This window comes from Pristiophorus japonicus, chromosome 23 (assembly GCF_044704955.1).
Source record: "Pristiophorus japonicus isolate sPriJap1 chromosome 23, sPriJap1.hap1, whole genome shotgun sequence".
In the NCBI taxonomy this organism is placed as follows: domain Eukaryota; kingdom Metazoa; phylum Chordata; class Chondrichthyes; family Pristiophoridae; genus Pristiophorus; species Pristiophorus japonicus.
Window position 1 is genome coordinate 33153226 of NC_091999.1, and position 22549 is coordinate 33175774.

General features: G+C 45.9%; 3 non-coding genes across 3 annotated transcripts; 1 reads left to right on the forward strand and 2 right to left on the reverse strand.

The window, feature by feature from the left end:
* Positions 1-2403: 2403 nt before the first annotated feature.
* On the reverse strand, positions 2404-2485 carry trnas-gga (transfer RNA serine (anticodon GGA)). Its single transcript has one exon. It is a non-coding gene; the product is annotated as a tRNA-Ser (tRNA).
* A 4927-nt stretch (positions 2486-7412) lies between these two features.
* trnal-uaa (transfer RNA leucine (anticodon UAA)) lies at positions 7413-7495 on the reverse strand. The gene has a single exon. It is a non-coding gene; the product is annotated as a tRNA-Leu (tRNA).
* Positions 7496-22415: 14920 nt separating this feature from the next.
* Positions 22416-22496, forward strand: trnas-aga (transfer RNA serine (anticodon AGA)). The gene has a single exon. It is a non-coding gene; the product is annotated as a tRNA-Ser (tRNA).
* The last annotated feature ends 53 nt before the right edge of the window (positions 22497-22549 follow it).

A 22549-nucleotide genomic window follows, 5' to 3' on the forward strand; every position in this document is an offset into this window, starting at 1 on the left:
AGGAGTGGGACTTGAACACACAACCTCCTGATTCAGTCGAGAAGGCTGCCACTGAACCAAAGCCGATATCTAAGTTCACAACCATATTAATTTACCCAATTCTTTTTTAAAGTTCCAGGACATACCAAATTCATGGTGATGATATCCACAGACAGTTGCACATACACGGTGACAGACACAGAGACACAGACGCACGCACAACCTGAAATACACACGCACCGACGGACAGCACAGAGTGCCTTAGACATATAGAGGTATAGAAAGGCAGAATCACTGTCGCTAATTTGGCTGATGTTTGCATTTTTCTATTCGTATGTATCGTGAATATTGCAGATAAATGAAAATGAGAAAAAAAAATGTCAGCGTTGAAAGGTGTGGGATGTTATTCCACCAAACTCAAGATCAGTTTTGGAGGGATCTGATGAAATTGCGAAAAGGAATGAAAAGTGCTGAGATTCGTAGAGGGCAGGATTCGAACCTGCGCCAGGAAACCCCAATGGATTTCTAGTCCATCGCCTTAACCACTCGGCCACGACTAATTCCTTGCTCCTGCTTTAAATGTTACTCAGATAAAACTCAGTCATCCATCTCTGTGCAGCAGACGGCCACAGAATCCTGAAACCGTCTCCGTTTGCTAAAAATCTGATCTGGAAGAGGTAATCTTGCTGTATGTTTACTGTTCTATATTACTCTGGAACTTTTTAACATGAATCTATACGAAGAATCAAAAGTAAAATTCTGAATTTTGAAACAACTGCCTCTTCATCGGATGATTGAACCCCGGGCTCCTGCGTGACAGGCGGGGATTCTACCCACTGTACTAACGAGGAACTAACAGATCTGGCTTCTGTCAGAGCCGGAATTGAGCTCTGAACAGAACTGGACACCATGAGAAGCCGACCGACACATTGAGAGACAGAGACAAACCGACAAACAGGGAGAGACAGACAGCGAGATGGAGACAACGAGATACAGAAAATGTTAGTCTGAGAAGAAGAGGCAGACTGAGTGAGGAAAAAGACTCAAACACACACAAAGACAGAGATGTGTTTATGTGCTCTATAAAGAGAGAGAGGGAAAGAGTGAGAGAAAGACAGTGATAAATACAATGACAAGGAGAGGCAGATAGAGAGAGAGAAAGACAGATCGAGAGAGACATAGATATAAACCGAAAATGATGGAAATACTCAGCAGGATAGAGACCAGAACTAAGAGACAGGCAAAGAGAGACAGACAGTCAGAGACATAGATAGACAGAGATGATGGGAAAGAGAGAGACACTCAGACAGAGTGACTGAGAGAATCACATTGGAACAGAACTAGACACCGTGTGAAAGAGACAGACACATTGAGAGACAGAGATAAACAGCGAGACAGACAGTGAGATAGAGATAAAAAGAGACAGAAAGTTGAGACTGAGAGGGAGGGTCTAGACTGAGTGAGACAAAAACTCAAACACATACATACACAGAAATGTGTTTGCGTGCTCCATAAAGAGAGGGAGGCAAATAGTGCTGGAATGACAGAGAAATACAGAGACAAAGAGAGGGAGATTGAAAGAGAGAAAGACAGGTAGAGAGAGAGAGAGTTAGAGACAAAAACAGAAAATAATGGAAATACTCATCAGGTTTCAGACAGGGACTAACAGAGACAGGCAAAGACATGGACAGACAGAGGGAATGGGAAAGTCAGAGACAGAGAGTCTGAGAGAATCCCATTGGAACAGAAATGGACACCGTGAGAAAGAGACAGATTGAGAGACAGAGACAAACAAAGAAACAGGGACAAACAGAGTGAGTCAGAGAGATGCAGACTGAGAGAGACAAAGACTCAAACACACAAACGCATACAAATCTCTCCAAAGAGCGAGAGAGGCATAGACTGAGCGACACAGATACATTTCACAATTTTATTTCATTATCGGCTCAGAGTGTCACAGAGTTACAGAAAAATGCAGATTCAAAAGATTAAAATCGGGTATCACTGAGCAAGATGGGAAACATTTGGCGTTAAATTAAGGAATTACCAGGACTGGGATACGAACCCACGTGGATATAAAACTATCGCATTTCAAGTCCGACGCATTAACCACTCGTCCATCCATAGCCGGATTCTGTCTCTATGAGAATCTGGGCTTTAAATCCACCCCCACAGACACACGGGTTACAGTGAACATTTTTCGCAATATTGACACGGGGGCAGCTCTCCTATTCTTTTTCAAACAATGCTCTGGGAATTTTCACATCCACCCAAGAGTGCAGACCCGAGCTTCAATTTAACGTTTCATCCGAAAGTCAACAGCTTCAACAATGCAAAATTCCCCAAGTACTGCATTTGATCACTCAGGATCAGTTTTGCAGGGATCTGATTAAATTGTGAAATGGAATGAAAAATGCTGAGATCCATAGTCGGCAGGATTCGAACGTGCACGGGGAACCCCCAAGGGATTTCCAGTTCATCGCCTTAGCCACTCGGCCACGACTACTGGCTCACTGTTTTGTTAAATGTTACTCAGATAAAACTCAGTCATCCATCTCTGTGCAGCAGACGGCCACAGAATCCTGAAACAGTCTCCTTTGCTAAAAATCTGATCTGGAAGAGGCAATCTGCTCTTGCTGTATTTTTACTGTTCTGTATTGCTCTGGAAATTTTTAACATGAATCTATACCAAGAAACAAGTAAAATTCTGCATTTTGAAAAAGCTGCGCTGCCTTTTTGTCAGGGAATTGAAACCCGGCCTCCCACATGATAAACGAGGATACTCACCACTATACTAACAAGGATCTAACATGTATGGGCTCTGTCAGAGCCGGAATCGAGCTGTGAACAGAACTGGACACCATGAGAAGTCGACAGACACATTGAGAGACAGAGTCAAATCGACAATCAGGGAGAGACAGGCAGCGAGATAGAGACAACGAGAGACAGAAAGTGTGAGTCTGAAAAGGAGAGGCAGACTGTGTGAGAAAAAGACTCAAACACACACATATACAGGTGTGGGACGTTATTCCACTTATCTTAGGATCACTTTTGCAGAGACTTCTTTAAATTGTGGAATGGAAAAAGCTGAGATCTGTAGTCGGCACGATTGGAACTTGCGCGGGGCAACCCCAATGGATTTGTGGTCTATCATTATATCCACTCGGCCACAACTACTGGGTTTCTGTTGCTTTAAATGTTACTCAGATTAAAACGCAAGCATCCATAGCTCTGCAGCAGAATGCCACAGAGTCCTGAAAAAGTCTCAGTTTGCTAAACCTCTAAGAGATAATTTCCTCTTGCTGTATTTTTACTCTTTGAGATTGCTCCAGAACTTTTTAACATAAATCTATACCAAGGAACAGATGTAAACTTCTACATTCTTGAAAATGCTGCTTTCCCCGTCGGGGAATTGAACCCCAGTCCCCCGCGGGAGAAGCATAAATATGCACCACTATACTAATGAGGAACCGACGGTTACGTAGTCTATCTTAGCAGCAATCGTGCTGTGCACAGCACTGGACACCGTGAGAAAGAGAGAGACATATTGAGAGACAGAGAGAATCAGACAAACAGGGAGAGACAGACAGCGAGATGGTAACAAAGAGAGAGAGAAAGTGTGAGACTGCGAGGGAGGGTCAGTCTGAGTGAGACAAAGACTCAAACACACACATATACAGAGATATGTGTGTGCTCCATAAAGAAAGAGGCAAAGAGTGATGAAAAGACAGAGATGAAGACAAAGAGAAAGAGAGATACAAAGAGAGAGAGAGATAGAGAGAGAGAGACAGAGAGAAAAACAGAAAATGAGAGAAATACTCAGCAGGTTAGAGACAGGGACTAACAGATAGGCAGAGATATCGACAGAGGCAGTAATCTAAGGATTGCTACCAATGCCACGTGCTAGTCAGAGCAGGAATCGCAGGATAGCTCAGATGAATACGTGGTTTGAGGAATGATGCAAGGGGAGGGATTCAAATTCCTGGGATATTTGAACCGGTGCTGGGGGAGATGGGAAAGTACTTAACAGACGGACTGCACCGGGGCAGGAATGGAACCGATGTCCTGGGCGGAGTGTTTGCTAGTGCTGTTGAGGAGGATTTAAAAAAAAAAGGCAGGGGGGGGGGGCGGGTGGGAATCTAAGCAGGGAGGCAGAGGGAAGTAAAAAGGGGGCAGGAGCAAAAGGTAGAAAGAAAAAAAGCAAGTGTGGAGGTCAGAGAAATCAAGTGCAAAATTCAAAAAGGGCCACATTACAACGTAATTCTAAAAGGACAAAGAGTGTTTAAAAAAACAAACCTGAAGGCTCTGAGTATCAATGCGAGGAGCTTTCGTCATAAGGTGAATGAATTAACTGCGCAGATAGCTGTTAACGGATATGATGTAATTGGGATTACGGATACATGGCTCGAGGGAGACAAAGGCTGGTAACTTAACATCCAGGGGTATTCAATATTCAGGACAGACAGAAAGGAAAAGGAGGTGGGGTAGCATTACTGGTTAAAGAGGAGAATCAAGCAATAGAAAGGATGGATATTAGCTTGGATGATGTAGAATCTATATGGGTACAGCTGCGAAACACCAAAGGGCAGAAAACGTTAGTGGGAGTTGTGTACAGACCACCAAACAGTAGTAGGGAAGTTGGGGATGGCATCAAACAGAATTAGGGATGCATGCAATAAAGGTACAGCAGTTATCATGGGTGACTTTAATCTGCATATACATTGGGCTAACCAAACTGGTAGCAATACTGTGGAGGAGGATTTCCTGGAGTGTATGAGGGATGGTTTTCTTGACCAATATGTCGAGGAACCATCTAGATAGCAGGCCACCCTTGACTGGATGTTGTGTAAACAGAATAGACTAATTAGCAATCTTGTTGTTCGTGGCCCCTTGGGGAAGAGCGACCATAATATGGTAGAAGTATTCATTAAGATGGAGAGTGACACAATTAATTCAGAGACTAGGGTCCTGAACTTAAAGAAAGGTAACTTCAATGGTATGAGACGTGAAATGGCTAGGGTAGACTGGCGAATGATACTTAAAGGGTTGACGGTGGATAGGTAATGGCAGACATTTAAAGATCTCATTGATGAACTACAACAATTGTACATCCCTGTGTGGCTTAAGAATAAAAAAGGGAAGGTGGATCAACCATGGCTAATAAGTGAAACTAGTCAAAGTTTTAAAACCAATGCAGAGGCATATAAATTGGCCAGAAAAAGCAGCAAACCTGAAGACTGGGAGAAATTTAGAATTCGGCAGAGGAGGACTAAGGGTTTAATTAGGAGGCGGAAAATAGAGCATTAGAGTAAGCTTGCAGGGAACATAAAAAATGACTCCAAAATCTTCTACAGATATGTGAAGAGACAAAGATTAGTGAAGACTAATATAGGTCCCTTGCAATCAGAATAAGGGTAATTCATAATGGGGAACAAGGAAATGGAAGGCCAACTGAACAAATACTTTGTTTCTGTCTTCACGAAGGAAGACACGAATAACCTCCCGAAAATACCAGAGAACCGAGGGTCTAGCGAGAAGGGGGAATGGAGGGAAATCCTTAGTAGTAAGGAAATGGTGTTAGGGAAATTGAAAGGACTGAAGTATGATAAATCCCCAGGGCCTGAAAGTCTGTATCCTAGAGTATTAGCGAAGTGACCCTAGAAATAGTAGATGCAGTGGTGGTCATTTTCCAACATTCCATGGACTCTGGTTCAGTTCCTATGGATTGGAGGGTAAGAAATGAAACCCCAGTTTTGAAAAAGGAGGGAGAGAGAAAACTGGGAATTATAGACCGGTTAGCCTGACAACAGTAGTGGGGAAAATGCTGGAATCAATTATTAATGATTTAATAGCAGCGCATTTGCAAAGCAGTTACAGGATCGGTCCAATTCAGCATGGATTTATGAAAGGGAAGTCATGCTCGACAAATCTTCTAGAGCCTTTTGAGGATGTAACTAATGGAGTGGATAAGGGAGAACCAGTCGATGTAGTGTATTTGGACTTTCAAAACGCTTTTGAAAATGCCCCACACAAGAGATTAGTGTGCAAAATTAAGGCATATGGTATAGGTGGTGATGTATTCACGTGGATAGAGAAATATTGAAACATAGAAAATAGATGCAGGATTTGGTAATTCGGCCGTTGGAGCCTCCACCATCATTCAATATAATCATGGCTGATCAAGCATTTCAGTGCCCCATTCCTGCTTTCTCTCCATACCCGTTGATCCTTTTAGCCGTGAGGGCCATCGTAGGCAGTCCCTCGAAATCGAGGAAGACATGCTTCCACTCCCAAAGTAAGTTCACTGATGGCTGAACAGTCCACTACGATAGCCACAGAGCCTGTTACAGGTGGGACAGACATATGTCGAAGGAAGGGGTCCATGCGGCTGGTTTGCCGCGTGCTCCTTCCGCTGCCTGCACTTGACTTCTTCACGCTCTTTGCATTGGGACTCGAAGAGCTCAGCACTCTCCCGGATGCAATTCCTCCACTTAGGGCAGTCTTTGTCCAGGGACTCCCAGGTGTCGGTGGGGATGTAGCACTTTACCAGGGAATCTTTGAGGGTGTCATTGTAACGATTCCACTGCCCACCGTTGGCTCATTTACCATGAAGGAGCTCCACATAAAGCATTTGTTTCGAGAGTCTCGTATCTGGCATGCAAACTATGTGGCCTGCCCAGCGGAGCTGATCAAGTGTGGTCAGTGCTTCAATACTGGGGATGTTAGCCTGGTCGAGGACACTGATGTTGGTGTGGCTGTCCTCCCAGGGCATTTGCAGGATCTTGGTGATATATCTCCAGCGACTTGAGGTGTCTACTGTACATGGTCCATGTCTCCGATCCATACATGTGGGCGGGTATTACTACAACCCTGTAGACCTTGAACTTGGTGGTACATTTGAGGGCCTCTCTTTTCCTCAGACGGCCGAAGGCTGCACTGGTGTACTGGAGGTGATGTTGAATCTCTGCATCAATGTCTTCCATTGTTGATAAGGGGCGTCCGAGATATGGGCAAAGGTCCACGTTGTCGAGGGCAGCGTCATGGATCTTGATGATTGGAGGGCAATGCTGTGCGGCGGGGACAGGCTGGTGGAGGACCTTTATCTTACAGATGTTAAGAATAAGGCCCATGCTTTCATATGCCTCAGTGAATATTTTGACAAAATCCTGGAGTTCAGCCTCAGAATCTGCATAGATGCAGGCGCCATCCGTGTACTTAATGACAGAGGTTGTGTGATCTTCGACCTGGCCTGGAGGCAACGTAGGTTAAACAGCTTGCCACTGGTTCTGTAGTTTAGGTCCACATCACCGGGGAGCTTGTTAATTGTGAGCTGGAGCATGGTGGCGAGGAAGATTGTGAAAAATGCAAATGCAACAGATGAAAATCGGGTATCACGAAGCAGAATGTGAAAAATCCCTGTTTTATTAAGGAATTACCAGGAGTGAGGTTCGAACCTACGCGGGTGTAAAACCATTGAATCTTAAGCCCAACGCCTTAACCACTCGGCCATCCTGGTCCTATCAGTGCTTGGACTCTATCTCTGGGAGAATCTGGGCTTCAACTCCACCCCCATAGACACACACACACATATAGGGATTAAGGGAGCATTTTCGAACATTTTTCGGCATATTTACACGGGCGCAACTCTCCTACTATTTTTCGAGTAATGCTCTGGGAACTTTCACATCCACCCGAGGGTGCAGACGGAGCTTCAATTTAACATTTCAGCCGATGGTCAACAACTTCAACATTGCAAAATTCTCCAAGTACTACATTTGAGTGTCAGCCAAGATGATGTGCTCAAGTCTCAGGAGTGGGACTTACACACACAAACTCCCGAATCAGTCGAGAATGGAGCCACTGAAACAAAGCCGATACCAAAGATCACAACCGTATTATTTCCCCCAAGTTTTTTAAAATTTCCAGGACGCACCAAATTCATGGTGATGATTTCCACAGACAGTTGCACATACACAGAGACATACATACAGATAGACATACACAGACACAAGCACACACAATAACCAAAAATATACACGCATCAACATAGAAACATAGAAACATAGAAATTAGGTGCAGGATTAGGTCATTCGGCCCTTCGAGCCTGCACCACCATTCAATAAGATCATGGCTGATCATTCAACCTCAGTAACGCTTTCCTGCTTTCTCTCCATACCCCTTGATCCTTTTAGCCATAAGGGCCATATCTAACTCCCTTTTGAATACATCTAACGAACTGGCCTCAAAAACCTTCTGCGGTAGAGAATGCAACAGGTTAACAACTCTCTGAGTGAAGACGTTTCTCCTTATCTCGGCCCTAAATGCCTTACCCCTTATTCTTGGACTGTGACCATTGGTTCTCGAACTCCCCAGCAATGGAAACATTCTACATGCCTCTAACCTCTCCAACCTCGTCAGAATTTTATATATTTCTATGAGAGCGCCTCTCATTCTTCTAAACTCCAGTGGATACCAGCCCAGTTGATCCAGTCTCTCCTCATATGTCAGTCCTGCCTTCCCGGAAATCAAGTTGGAGAACCTTCGCTGTACTCCCTCAATAGCAAGGACGTCCTTCCTCAGATTTGGAGACCAAAACTGAACACAATATTCCAGGTGTGACCTCACCAAGGCCCTGTACAACTGCAGTAAAACCTCCATGCTCCTATACTCAAATCCCCTAGCTATGATGGCGAACATGCCATTTGCCTTCTTCACTGCTTGCTGCACCTGCATGCCAACAATCAATGACTGATGTACCTTGACACCCAGATAAAGATATACACAGAGTGCCTTAGACAAACAGATGGATAGACAGGCAGGGTCACTGTCGCTACTTTGGCTGGCTTTTGCTTTTTTCTATCCGTATGTATCGTGAATATTGCAGATTAATGAAATAAAGAAAACAGCAGCGGTGCTGAAAGGTGTGGGACGTTGTTCCATCTATCTCAGAATCAGTTGTGCAGGAACCTGGTTAAATTGTCATCAGAATGAAATATGCTGAGAAACGTCGTCGGCAGGATTCAAATCTGTGCGGGGAAACCCGAATGGATTTTTAGTCCATTGCCTTAACCACTGGACCACGACTACTGGCTCGCTGCCTTGTTAAATGTTTCTCAGATAAAACTCAGTCATCCATCTCTGTGCAGCAGACGGCCACAGAATCGTGAAAAAGTCACCGTTTGCTAAAGTTCTGGAAGAGGCAATCTCCTCTTGCTGTATTTTTACTGTTCTATATTGCTCTGGAACTTTTTAATATGAATCTATACCAAGAAACAGACGCAGAATTCTGCATTTTGTAAAATGCGGCCTTCCCGTTAGGGAATTGAACCGCGGTCTCCCGCGTGACAGGCGGGGATACTCATTACTTTCTCACGAGGAATTGATGCGTTTGCATTTTGTCAGAGCCGGAATCGAGCTGTGAACAGAACTGGACACCATGAGAAGTCGACAGACACATTGAGAAACAGAGACAAACAGACAAACAGGGAGAGACAGACAGCGAGATAGAGACAACGAGAGACAGAAAGTGTGAGACTGAGAGGGAGGGTCAGACTGAGTGAGACAAAGACTCAAACACAACATACACAGAGATGTGTTTGCTTGCTCCAGAAAGAGCGGGAGGCAAATAGTGATGGAATGACAGAGAAAAACACAGGGACAAAGAGAGAGACAAAGAGGGAGACAGAGATGAAGACAGATAGAGAGAGAGGCATAGAGACATAAACAGAAAATGATGAAAATACTCATCAGGTTAGAGACAGGGAATAACAGGCAGAGATGATGGGAAAGAGAGAGCCAGTCAAACATAATCCCATTAGAACAGAACTGGACACCGAGAGAAAGAGACAGAGACAAACAGAGTGAGTCAGAGACTCAAACACACAAACAGCTCTCTGAAGAGAGAAAGAGGCAGAGACCGAGCGACACAGATACATTTCACAATTTGATTTCATTATCGGCTCAGAGTGTCACAGACTAATGCTGATTCAACAGGTGAAAATCGGGTACCACTGAACAGGATGGGAAGAAATCTGTGTTAAATTAAGGGGTTACCAGGAGAGGGGGGTTCTAACCCACGCGGATTTAAATCAATTACATTTTAAATCCAACATCTTAACCACTTGGCAATCCTGGCCCTGTCAGTATTCGGATTCTGACTCTGAGAATCTGGGCGTGATCCCCACCCCCACAGACACAAAGGGTTTCAGGGAGCATTTACGAACATTTTTGTAATATTGACAAGGTTGCAACTCACCTATTCTTTTTCAAGTATTGCTCTGGGAACGTTCACATCCACCCGAGGGTGCAGAAGGAGCTTCAATTTAACATTTCATCCGAAAGTCAACAGCTTCAACAATGCAAAATTCCCCAAGTACTGCAACTGAGTGTCAGCCAAGAACACACAAACTCCTGATTCAGTCAAGAATGCTCCCTCTACACTGTCCCATCAAACACCCCCAGGGCAAGTACAGCACGGGTTTGATACAATGTAAAGCTCCCTCTACACTGTCCAATCAAACACGCCCAGGGCAGGTACTGCATTAGTTGGATACTAAGTAAAGCTCCCTCTATACTTTCCAAATAAACATTCCGAGGGCAGGTACAGTACAATTTAGATATAAGGTAATCCTCTCTCAAAGCTCGCTCTACAATTGTACAGTGAATTGATGAGAAAACACCTGGAGTATTGTGCACAGTTTTGGTCTCCTAATCTAAGGAAGAATATACTCACCTTGCTTAGATAGAGAGTAAAGCTCCCTCGACACTGTCCCACCAGACATACATAAGAACATAAGAATTAGGAACAGTAGGAGGCCATCTAGCCCCTCGAGCCTGCTCTGCCATTCAACAAGATCACGGCTGATCTGGCCGTGGACTCAGCTCCACTTACCTGCCCGCTCCCCATAACCCTTAATTCCCTTATTGGTTAAAAATCTATCTATCTGTGATTTGAATACATTGAATGAGCTAGCCTCAACTGCTTCCTTGGGGAGAGAATTCCACAGATTCACAACCCTCTGGGAGAATAAATTCCTTCTCAACTCGGTTTTAAATTGACTCCCCCGTATTTTGAGGCTGTGCCCCCAGACATTCCAAGGGCAGGTACAACAAAGATTAAATATGGAGTATATCTGCCGCTACACTGTCCCAAGAATTCCAGAGTAGATACTGCATTGATGAGACACAGAGTAAAGCTCCCTCTACACTGTCCCATCAAACACGGCCCGGGCCGGTACAGCACGGTCAGACGCGGAGTATATCTTCCACAAACACTACATGGCAGGATCAGAACGGGATAAATACAGAGTAATTTCTCCCTCTACACTGACCCGACAAATACTTCCAGGGCAGGTACAGCGCGCGGCAGATACTGAATAAAGCTCCCTCTGTACTGTCCTATTAAACACTCCCAGGGCAAGTACGACATGGGTTCGACACAGACTAAAGCTCGCTCTACGCTGACACATCAAACACTCACAGGGCAGGTATAAAAGAGGGTAGTTACAGAGTAAAGTTCCCTCTACTCTGCTTCATCAAACACTAAGGTGAAGTACAGCACGGCTTAAACACGGAGTAAAAATCTCTCTACACAGTCCCAGGGCAGGTACATACGGGTTATATACAGAGTAAAGCTCCTTCTGCACGGTCCGAAAGAATCCCAGGGCATGTACAGCAAGGGTTCGTCACAATTTAATGTAATGGCGGAGAACACATGTTTTGGACAGGCTCCTCAGAAGAGTCCTTTTCAACAGGAGGGAGAGGAGTAAGGGACCAGCGGAAAGCCGGGGAGGCGTCATAAACAACCCGTGCCCGCCGCAAGCCCAGAATAATAACCGTAATATCGGCGGTTGAAGCTTCGGGGCTTTCTCCCGGTCACAGGCCCAGGCTAACGGCGGCCATCTTGGTCTAGGAAGGGAGATTCAGCGTTCGGTCATCTTGATGCAGTGAGTAGCACAGCGCATGCGCAGCCATCTTGATACAGGAACAAAGTGAATGATGTCTGTGTCTGGAACTGATCCCAGCCAGAGTCAGCACCTTCAGGGGAGGGGAACCAGTGAGTGCAGAACTGATCGCAGCCAGAGTCAGTACGTTCAGGGGAGGGGAACCAGTGAGTGCAGAACTGAACCCAGCCAGAGTCAGTACCTTCAGGGGAGGGGAAACAGTGAGTGTAGAACTGAACCCAACCAGAGTGAGTATCTTCAGGGGAGGGGAACCAGTGAGTGTCGAACTGAACCCAGCCAGAGTCAGTACCTCCAGGGGAGGAGAACCAGTGAGTGTAGAACTGAACCCAGCCAGAGTCAGTACCTTCAGGGGAGGGGAACCAGTGAGTGCAGAACTGAACCCAGCCAGAGTCAGTACCTTCAGGGGAGGGGAACCAGTGAGTGTAGAACTGAACCCTGCCAGAGTCAGTACCTTCAGGTGAGGGGAACCAGTGAGTGTAGAACTGAACCCAGCCAGAGTCAGTACCTTCAGGGGAGGGGAACCATTGACTGATTGGTGCAGCGCCCCCCCCCCCCGCCACTGATTGGTGCAGAGCAGCATGCGCTGGTTGGGTTGGTGCCTTGCCATTGGCTGCGGGCTGATTGCAGCGGGCGGTTTGTTGGCGGGCTCTGCTCGCGGCTTTTGAGCTTGGTGGGCCGGGTGAGGCGGGGCGGTGTTGTGCACAGGCGCGTGGCCAGCCGATTGTAGGAGATTGGCCACAGACAGACGAACGGACAATGTTTTGCCGCTGCCGCGGACGATGGATGAGCAGCACGTGCAGCCTCCCTGCAGACTCACATACTCACAGACACGCGCGGTCGGGTAGATTTGGTCGCCAAGTCGGCGGGTGGCGGTTACGGGGTACCTTCGGGGGGAGTGGGCCTTGTTTACTGTCGGGGGTTGTGGGGAGTTTGACCGAGGTCCGCCCGCCTCGGGGAGCAGGGAGCCACAGGGGCGGGGCTTCCTCGACATCGCAATGCTTTCCATTGTCCCGCTGCAGGGCAGGGAGCATGTGCGGCGGCCATCTTACTGCAGGGAGCAGGGGCAGGATATGGACCAGTGATATGAACACATGAGAACATCAGAAGTAGGAGATGAGTCGGCCCTTTGGCCCTTCGAGCCTGTCGCCATTCAATAAGATGATGGCTGCAGCATCTGGGGTGGTTCTCCTTGGAGCAGTGAAGGTGCAGGGCAGGTTTAACAGAGGTGCTCACAATCAGGAAGGCTTTAGATTGAGTCAGGGAACAGAGTGGTTCTGCTCACACAATCAGAGAATGGTTACAGCACGGAAGGCCATTCGGCCCGTCGAACCCTTGCCGGCTCCCACCTAGTCCCACTGCCCTGCCCTTTCCCCCAGTCCTGCAAATGTTTTCTTTCAGATACTTATCCAATTCCCTTTAGAAAGCTGTGATTGAGTCTGCCTCCACCACCCTTTCAGGCCGTGCATTCCAGGTCCTAACCACTCGCTGCACAAAAGGATTTTTCTTATGTCGCCTTTGGTTCTTCTGCCAATCACCTTACATCCATCTCCTCTGGTTCTCGACCCCTCCACCAATGGGAACAGTATCTCTCTATCTACTCTGTCCGGACCCCTCATGATTTTGAACACGTCGATCAATTCTCCTCTCAACCTTCTCTGCTCCAAGGAGAACAACCCCAGCTTCTCCAGTCAATCCACCGAACTGAAGTCCCTCATCTCATGAATCATTCTTGTCATTCTTTTCTGCACCCTCTCCAAGGCATTCACATCCTAATGTGCGGTGCCCAGAATTGGACACAATGCTCCAGTTGAGGCTGAAACAGTGTTTTACAAAGGTTCATCATAACTTTCTTGCTTTTGTACTCTGTGATGCCCAGGATCCTGTAAGTTTTTTTAACTGCTTTCTCAACCTGTCCTGCAACCTTCCGCGATTTGTGCACATATACCCGCAGGTCTCACTGTTCATGCACCCACTTTAGGATTGTACCCTTTAGTTTATATTGTCTATCCTTGTTTATATCATCATGCTCGTCTGATTTTATTTCTTAACTCAGATTCACGGCCACATTTTATTTCTTCCTCCGAGCCCCTCAACTTAATGTGGCAGCGTAATGTTGGCGAGTGGTGATTGATTGCCCTGGGAACCAACAGGAAGATAGCTCAGAGGCCGGAGTGCCCAGGGAGCAGCGTGTTCTGCAACCAATCGTGGTGCTTGAGGGATGGATCCTGAGTCGGCCTGTCTTGTGAGTCAGTGTGAACCATTGTTACACTATTCATCTTTTAAAAGTTAAATCGAGATTTCTTTTGTCAACAAAACAGTTCAACATTTGTCAGCATTTTGTTTTCTTGGAGTTCCTATTATGAGTTTCAGACACTTCAGTGCCAAGTGGACCAGGTGTTTAAAGGTCATTAATTTTCCCTTTTCCATGTCGCTGTTAGTTAAAGGGACAGAGATTGATTTCCCCGCATTATGCATTCGTAGTAGTTAAAGTAACATCCTTCCTGTTGGTACTGAGTTACATTCTGTGCTGGGCGAGATGGCTGGAGGCATCAGCTATTAAAATACGCATCCTCTTGTTCAAATCTCTCCAGGGTCTCGCCCTTCCCTATCTCTGTAACTCCTCCAGCCCACCAACCCTCTTAAATAGTTTGTTTTCTTTGGAACAGAGGAGGCTGAGGGGAGACCTTAATGAGGTGTATAAAATTAGGAGCGGCCCACATAGACTGGATAGGAAGGGGCTATTTCCCTTCGCAGAGGGGTCAGCAACCAGCAGAACTTTTTAGCCAGTACATAGCAAGCCCAACAAGAGAGGGGGAAGTTCTGGACTTCGTATTAGGGACTGAAGCTGGGCAGGTGGAAGGGGTATCAGTGGGACAGCATTTTGGTGCTCGTGATCATAATTCAGTTAGATTTAGCGTAGTTATGGAAAAGGACAAGGATAGACCAGGAATAAAAGTTCTCAATTGGGGAAAAGCTAATTTTACTAAGCTGAGATGTGATTTAGCCAAAGTGGACTGGAAACAGCTCCTGGAAATTCCACAGATTTCCAACCCTTTGAGAGTAGACATTCCTCCTCATCTCAGTTTTAAATGGGTGGCCCCTTATTCTAAGATTATGCCCTCTAGTTCGAGTCTCCCCCATCAGTGCAAGCATCCTCTCTGCCTCAGCCTTGTCCTGCCCCATCATAATCTTATACGTTTCGATAAGATCACCTCTCATTCTTCTGAATTCCAATGAGTAGAGGCCCAAACTACTCAACCTTTCCTCATAAGTCATCCCCCTCATCCCCGAAACCTTCTCTGACCTTCCAAAGCAAGTATATACTTTCATAAACATGGATCAGAAAGGCCAAGATTCCATTCGCCTTCCTGATCACTTGCTGTAACTGCAGACTATCCTTTTGTGTTTCATGCACAAGTACCCCCAGATCCCGCTGTACTGCAGCACTTTGCAATCTTTTTCCATTTGCTTTTGGATTTTTTTTTGCCAAAGTGCATGACCTCACACTTTCGAATATTATACTCTGTCTGCCAATTTTTTTCTCATTCACTTAGCCTGTCTATGTCCTTTTTCAGATTTTATGTGTCCTCACACATTGTTTTTCCTCCCATCTTTGTATCGTCAGCAAACTTGGCAATGTTACATTCAGTCCCTTCTTCCAAGTCCTTCAATATAGAATGTAAATAGTTGGGGTCCCAGCACTGATCCCTGCGACACCCCACTAGTTACTGGTTGCCAACCAGAGAATGAACCATTTATCCAACTCTCTGTTTTCTGTTAGTTAGCCAATCCTCTATCCTGGCTGATATATTGCCCCCAACCCAGTGAACTTTTATCTTGTGCAGTAACCTTTTACGTGGCACCTTGTCAAATGCCTTCTGGAAGTCCAAATACATCACACTCACTGGTTCCCCTTTATCCACCCTGTTTGTTACATCCTCAAAGAATTCCAACAAATTTGTCAAACATGCCTTCCCCTTCATAAACCCATGCTGACTCTGCCTGACCGAATTTTGCTTTTACAAATATCCTGCTACTGCTTCTTTAGTAATGGACTCCAACATTTTCCCAACCACAGAAGTTAGGCTAACTGGTCTCGCGTTTCCTGCTTTTTGTCTGCCTCCTTTTTTAAATAAGGGGCATTACATTTGCAGTTTTCCAATTGCTGGGACCTCCCCAGAATCCAGGGAGTTTTGGTAAATTACAACCAATGCATCCACTGTCCCTGCTGCGACTTCTCTTAAGACCCTAGGATGCAAGCCATCAGCTCCAGGGGATTTATCCACCTTTAGTCCCATTATCTTACTGAATACCACCTTCTTAGTGATTGTGTTAAGTTCCTCCCCCCTGTAGCCCCTTGACTGTCCACTGTTGGGATATTGTTAGTATCCTCAACCGTAAAGACTGATAGAAAATATTTGTTCAGAGTTTCTGCCATCTCCATGTTCCCCATTACTAACTCCCTGGTCTCGTCCTATAAGGGACCAACATTTACTTTAGCCACTCTTTTCCTTTTTATAGAAACTCTTGCTATCTGTTTTTATAGTTTGTGCGAGTTTACTTTCATAGTCTATTTTCCATTTCTTAATCATTTTTTTAGTCATTCTTTGCTGGCTTTTAAAAGCTTCCCAGTCTTCTGTCCTCCTACTAGTTTTGACCACTTTGTATGCCCTTGTTTTTAATTGGATACCGTCCTTTATTTCTTTAGTTAGCCACGGCGGGCTATCTTTTCTTTTACACCCTTTCCTCCTCATGGAATATATTTTTCTTGAGAGTTGTGCAATATCTCCTTAAATGTACACCACTGTTCATCAACTGTCCTACACTTTAATCTATTTTCCCCGTCCACTTTACCCACCTCTGCCCTCATACCAACATAGTCTCCTTTATTTTAGATTAGTACGCTGGTTCGAGATCCAACTTTCTCACCCTCCATCTGAATTTCAAATTCAGATCATGCTATGACCACTCATTCCAAGGGATCCTTTACTAGGAGATTGTTTATTAATCCTGTCTCATTACACAGGACCAGATCTAAGATAGCCTGCCCCCTAGTTGGTTCCGTTACATACTGCTCAAGGAACCCATCCCTTATGCACTCTATGAAGTCCTCCTCAAGGCTACCCTGACCAATTTGATTTGTGCAAACAATATGGAGATTAAAATCACCCATGAATATTGCTGTTCCCTTTTTACAAGCCCACACTATTTCCTGGTTTATGCGCTGACCAACAGAGTAGCTATTGTTACGGGGCCTATAGACTACACCCACCTGTGACTTTTTCCGCTTATTGTTCCTTATCTCCACCCAAACTGTTTCAACATTCTGATCATTTGAGCCAATATCGTTTCTTACTATTGCAGTGATTCCATTCTTTATCAATAGAGCTACTCCACCTCCTTTTCCTTTCTGTCTGTCCTTCCGGATTGTCCAGTACCGCTGAATATTTAATTCCCAGACCTGGTCACCTTGCAACCACGTCTCTGTAATGACTATCAGATCATATCCATTTGTATCTATTTGTGCCGTCAAATCATCTATTTTGTTACAAATGCCACATGCATTTAGACAAACTGCCTTTCAGTTTGTTTTTTTGCATTTTTTTCCTGCTTGTTTCCTCTCTCCTTCAAACTCACTTTCTTTAATTTTGCTTTCTAATTCTAGCTTTTCTCCCCTCCCTACTGAATCTATTTTCAGGTTTCCACCCCCCGCCAAGCTAGTTTAAACTCTCCCCAACAGCACTAGCAAACCACCCCACTAGGATAGTGGTCCCGGCTCTGTTGAGGTGCAACCCGTCCGGCTTGTACCGGTCCCACCTCCCCCAGATGTGGTCCCAGTGCCTCAGGAAACTAAAGCCCTCCCGCCTGCACCATCTCTCCAGTCACGTGTACATCTGCTCCATCCTCCTATTTCTGTACTCACTAGCTCGTGGCATCGGGAGGAATCCAGAGATTACGAGCTTTGAGGTCCTGTTTTTTAATCTCTCTCCAAACTCCCTAAACTCTGCATGCTGGAGAGGGGAGGGAGGGGAACCAGTGAGTGTGGAATTGAATACAGCCAGAGTCTGCACCTTCAGGGGAGGGGAACCTGTGAGTGTGAGTATATTCAGAGCTGAGATAGAAAGCTGCTGGACACTAAAGGAATCGAGGGATATGGGGATAGTGCGGGAAAGTGGAGCTGAAGTACAAGATCATCCTGGATCTTATTGAATGGTGCAGCAGGCTTGAGGGGCCGTATGGCCTACTCCTGCTCCTGTTTCTTATCTTCTTAACGCTTGTGGAAATCTGGAACTCTGTTCCCCATAAAACTCAGGCTGGGGCCCAATTGCAAATTCCAAAACTGTGATTGCTAGATTCTTCTTGGGCAAGGGTATTAAGAGTGATGGAACCAAGGCAGGTAGACGGAGATAAGATACTGATCAGTCACGATCTAATTGAATGGTGGAACTATGACTCAGTCACACTGGGTGGTGCCTGTCAGAGATTCGGTAAACCATCACCAACAGTTCTTGACTTCAGGATTTATAAGAACAAAATACACTCGGCACAGGGTTTTGGCTCAACCTTAAACTTGTATGTTTATTGAACTTGCGTTATTCCCCAGTACACAACCTCCCTGTGATTCCGACCGGAATAACACCGAACCCATAATACAAAGCCCCTCCACAAGGTTACCTGAAACCGAACAGGAAATATCACAGTTTAACACCCTTCCGCGATTCGACTGTGATTATAAAACGACTCGGACAAATTCCCCGACGGTTTGACTGAAGCTTATAATCACCCACACAGCTGGTGGTTGTGGTGTGGATTGTAGGCCAGGACCAGGTGAACACGCTGCATCCTCCTTCACTGCACTGCCCTCGCTCCGATGTGGTCCTCTTTTTATGGGGTTTCATAATCACAGCATCAAACATATTTCCTGCTGTTCCCCTGTCGACTCATCCGATGGTTAATAACCTCTTGATCATCAGTGTATTCCACTCCCTGGCCCAGACAGGGGCACGATCAGCTCTCCTGCTGTGTAGTACAATGCAAACCTTCCTTGGGAACAGGTCTGGCTCCACAGTTGAGGAATGTGTGAATGTCCCTCTTCCTTCTTGACAGGGACCAGGGGCCATTGAAGGTGTGCATGGCCGGCGTCTGGTGCTATTGCCTGTGTTGATTAGATCGATGGCAGGTGTCCTGTATCGTTGTCTCTGAGGATGTCCTTCCAGTCTCTCAATGAGTCATCGTTTTGCTGCAATGTTTGAATGAACCCCTTACTGTATAGCCCACCCTCTGGGTGTTTGAACTGAGGTTTGTTTTTTATTAACCCGTCCCACCGTCCGTAGATTTTATATTGCATTCGACAATTCATTTTACAGTTGGGGAGGGGGGATGGGGAACAGATCCTACATGCCTTTATCCACTGAACCATTGGGAGGAGGGTCCGGTGGCCTTGCTGGAAAATGCACGTGTGAGGCCTTAGGTGACGACAGTGGAATAACCAGTCGACACTCACTGTCGAGGTTCACACATGGAGTTTGGGCACATGGGTCACATATTAGAGCGAAACTGATGAGTGTAGAACTGAACCCAGCCAATTCAGCACCTTCAGCGGAGGGGAACCAGTGAGTGTAGAACTGAACCCAGCCAGAATCAGTACCTTCAGAGGAGGGGAACCAGTGTGTGTAGAACTGAACCCAGCCAGAGTCAGCACCTTCAGGGGAGGGGAACCAGTGAATGTAGAACTGAACCCAATCAGAGTCAGCACCTTCAGGGGAGGAGAGCCAGTGAGTGTCGAACTGAACCCAGCCAGAGTCAGTACCTTCAGGGGAGGGGAACCAGTGAGTGTAGAACTGAACCCAGCCAGAGTCAGCACCTTCAGGGGATGGGAACCAATGAGTGCAGAACTGAACCCAGCCAGAGTCAGCACCTTCAGGGGAGGAGAGGGAGGGGAACCAGTGAGTAGAACTGAACCCAGCCAGAGTCAGCACCTTCAGGGGAGGAAAGGGAGGGGAACCAGTGAGTGTAGAACTGAACCCAGCATAGGATATTAAGGGAATCAAGGGATATGGGGACAGTGCAGGAAAGTGGAGTTGTGGTTGAAAATCAGCCGTGATCTTATTGAATGGCGGAGCAGGCTCGAGGGGCCGTATGACCTACTCCTGCTCCTACTTGTTATGTATGTTCTTGTGGTCATTCACGACTGGATGTGGGAGGACTGCAGAGCTTTGATCTGATTCATTGATTGTGGGATTGCTTAGCCCTGTTTATACCATGCTGCTCTCGCTGCTTAGTATGCATGTAGTCCTGTGTTGCAGCTTCCCCAGGCTGGTACCTCATTTCTCGGTACGCCTGGTGCTGCTCCTGGCATGCTCTTCTGCACTCCTAATTGAACCAGACTGATGGTAATGTTAGAGTGAGGGATATGCCAGACCATGAGGTTACAGATTGTGGTGGAATACAATGCTGCTGCTGCTGATGGCCCACAGCACCCTGAGGATGCCCCGTTTTCAGCTGCTAGATCTGTTCTGCATCTATCCCGTTTAGCACGGTGATGGTGCCACACAACATATTTGAGAGTGTGTTCGGTGTGACTTTGTCTCCACAATGACTGTGTGCGGTGGTCACTGCTACCAATTCTGTCATAGACAGAGGCAGCTCCATGTGGGACAGGCTGGATGTCCCCGATGGTATTTACCTGTCCGTCATTGTTCGTATCTGTGACAGGTAGATTGGTGAGGACCAGCTCAAGTAGGTTTTTTCCTCGTGTTGGTTCTCTCACCCTCTGCTGCAGGCCCAGTCTGGCAGATATGTCCTTCAGGACTCGACCAGCTCAGTCAGTAGTGGTACTACCGAGTCACTCTTGGTGATGGACATTGAAGTTCCCCACCCAGAGTACATTCTGTGCCCTTGCTACCCTCAGTGCTTCTTCCAAGCATAAACCAGTGTGAGTAATAGAATAGATTAGATTATAATGTGAGATGTTTATACATATAATTGTGAAACTATAAGTTCTAACAGCAGGCAGGGTAGTTTAGGCATAATGAGAAAATTACTGAAGAAAAGTAAGTGCTGGGAACCAGGGAAAGTGTCCTTGAAAATCACAGATTAGAGAAGTTCCAGCTGTCTTTTCCTCACTTCCTGCCCAAACCCAGCAGAGAAGACAAAGAAGAGTCCGGTGCCAGAGGTGGATCAGTGCAGGGTATAAAAGTGAGGGGAGACTGATGTAAGGGGGCAGTGGGGACTGGAGACACCGGAGATCAAGCTCAGGGCACCCGAGGTTCCATCCAGCGGGCTGACCTGGTGTCAGTTACTGTGGACACGCGGGACTTGCATCTTTACTCTGATTCGTGGATCAGTATAATCTACGGTGGGTGACGGAGAAACTGCTCATCTTATATTTCCTATTAAGGTATTAAAGTTGCTGACACTGGACTCTGGAACTTGCTCATTAATAAGACAAGGGATTGGCTCGACCTTTACTTCCACAAATCTCTCTACCCCTCCACTCCTTTTAAAATGTTACCATTTAATGTACATTTCCTCCATTTTTCTTCCAAAATGTTTTGCATCAGATTTCTCTGCACTAAATTTCATCTGCCATCCATCCAGCCCATTTACAAACCTGTGCATTTAGACTGAGCTCACTGACAGTCCTCTGCACAGAGCCCCATGCTCCCCATTTTTGCGTTATCTGGAGATTTTGATCATACTGCAGGTCTGATCACCGATTTTTAAAATAATTTATTTATTATTATTTATTGTCCCTCTGGCCCCAATCTCGATAGCATGACAAAATAAAATTCATTTCCCCAGTTTGAACTTTCAATTATTGGAACAAATTCTGAGGGACAGGATAAATCTTCATTCAGAAAGACCGGGATTAATCAGGGACATTCAGTACGGATTTGTTAATGGAAGGTTGTGTCTGACTAACCTGATTGCATTTTTTGAGGAGGTCACACGGAGGGTCGATGACGGTGTTGTGTTTGACGTTGTGTATATGGATTTTAACAAGGCTTTTGATAAGATCCCACATCGCAGACTGATTATGAAAGTAATAGCCCATGGGATACAAGGCAAAGTGGCAACTTGGATCCAAAATTGGCTGAGGTATGAAGCAAAGGTTAATGGTCAATGGGTGTTTTTGTGACTGGAAGGATGTTTCTGGGATACATCAATGATTTAGACTTGAATGTAATGGGTATGACTACGAAGTTTGCAGATGATACGAAAATTGTCCATGTGGTTGATAATGAAGAAGAAAGCTGCAGACTGCAGGAAGGTATCAATGGACCTGTCAGGTGGGCAGAGCAGGGGCAAATGGAATTCAATCCGCAGAAGTGTGAGGTAATGCATTTGGTGAGGGCTAACAAGGAAAAGGAATACACAATAAATGGTAGGACACTGAGAAGTGTAGAGGAACAGAGGAACCTTGGCGTGATTGAGTTTTTTCTGAATAACGTTTAAAAAGGCAGCGACACAGTAGTCGTGGCCGAGTGGTTAAGGCGATGGACTAGAAATCCATTGGGTTATCCCGCGCAGGTTCGAATCCTGTCGACTACGATTCTCAGCATTTTTCATTCCATTTCACAATTTAACCGGTTCTCTGCCAAACT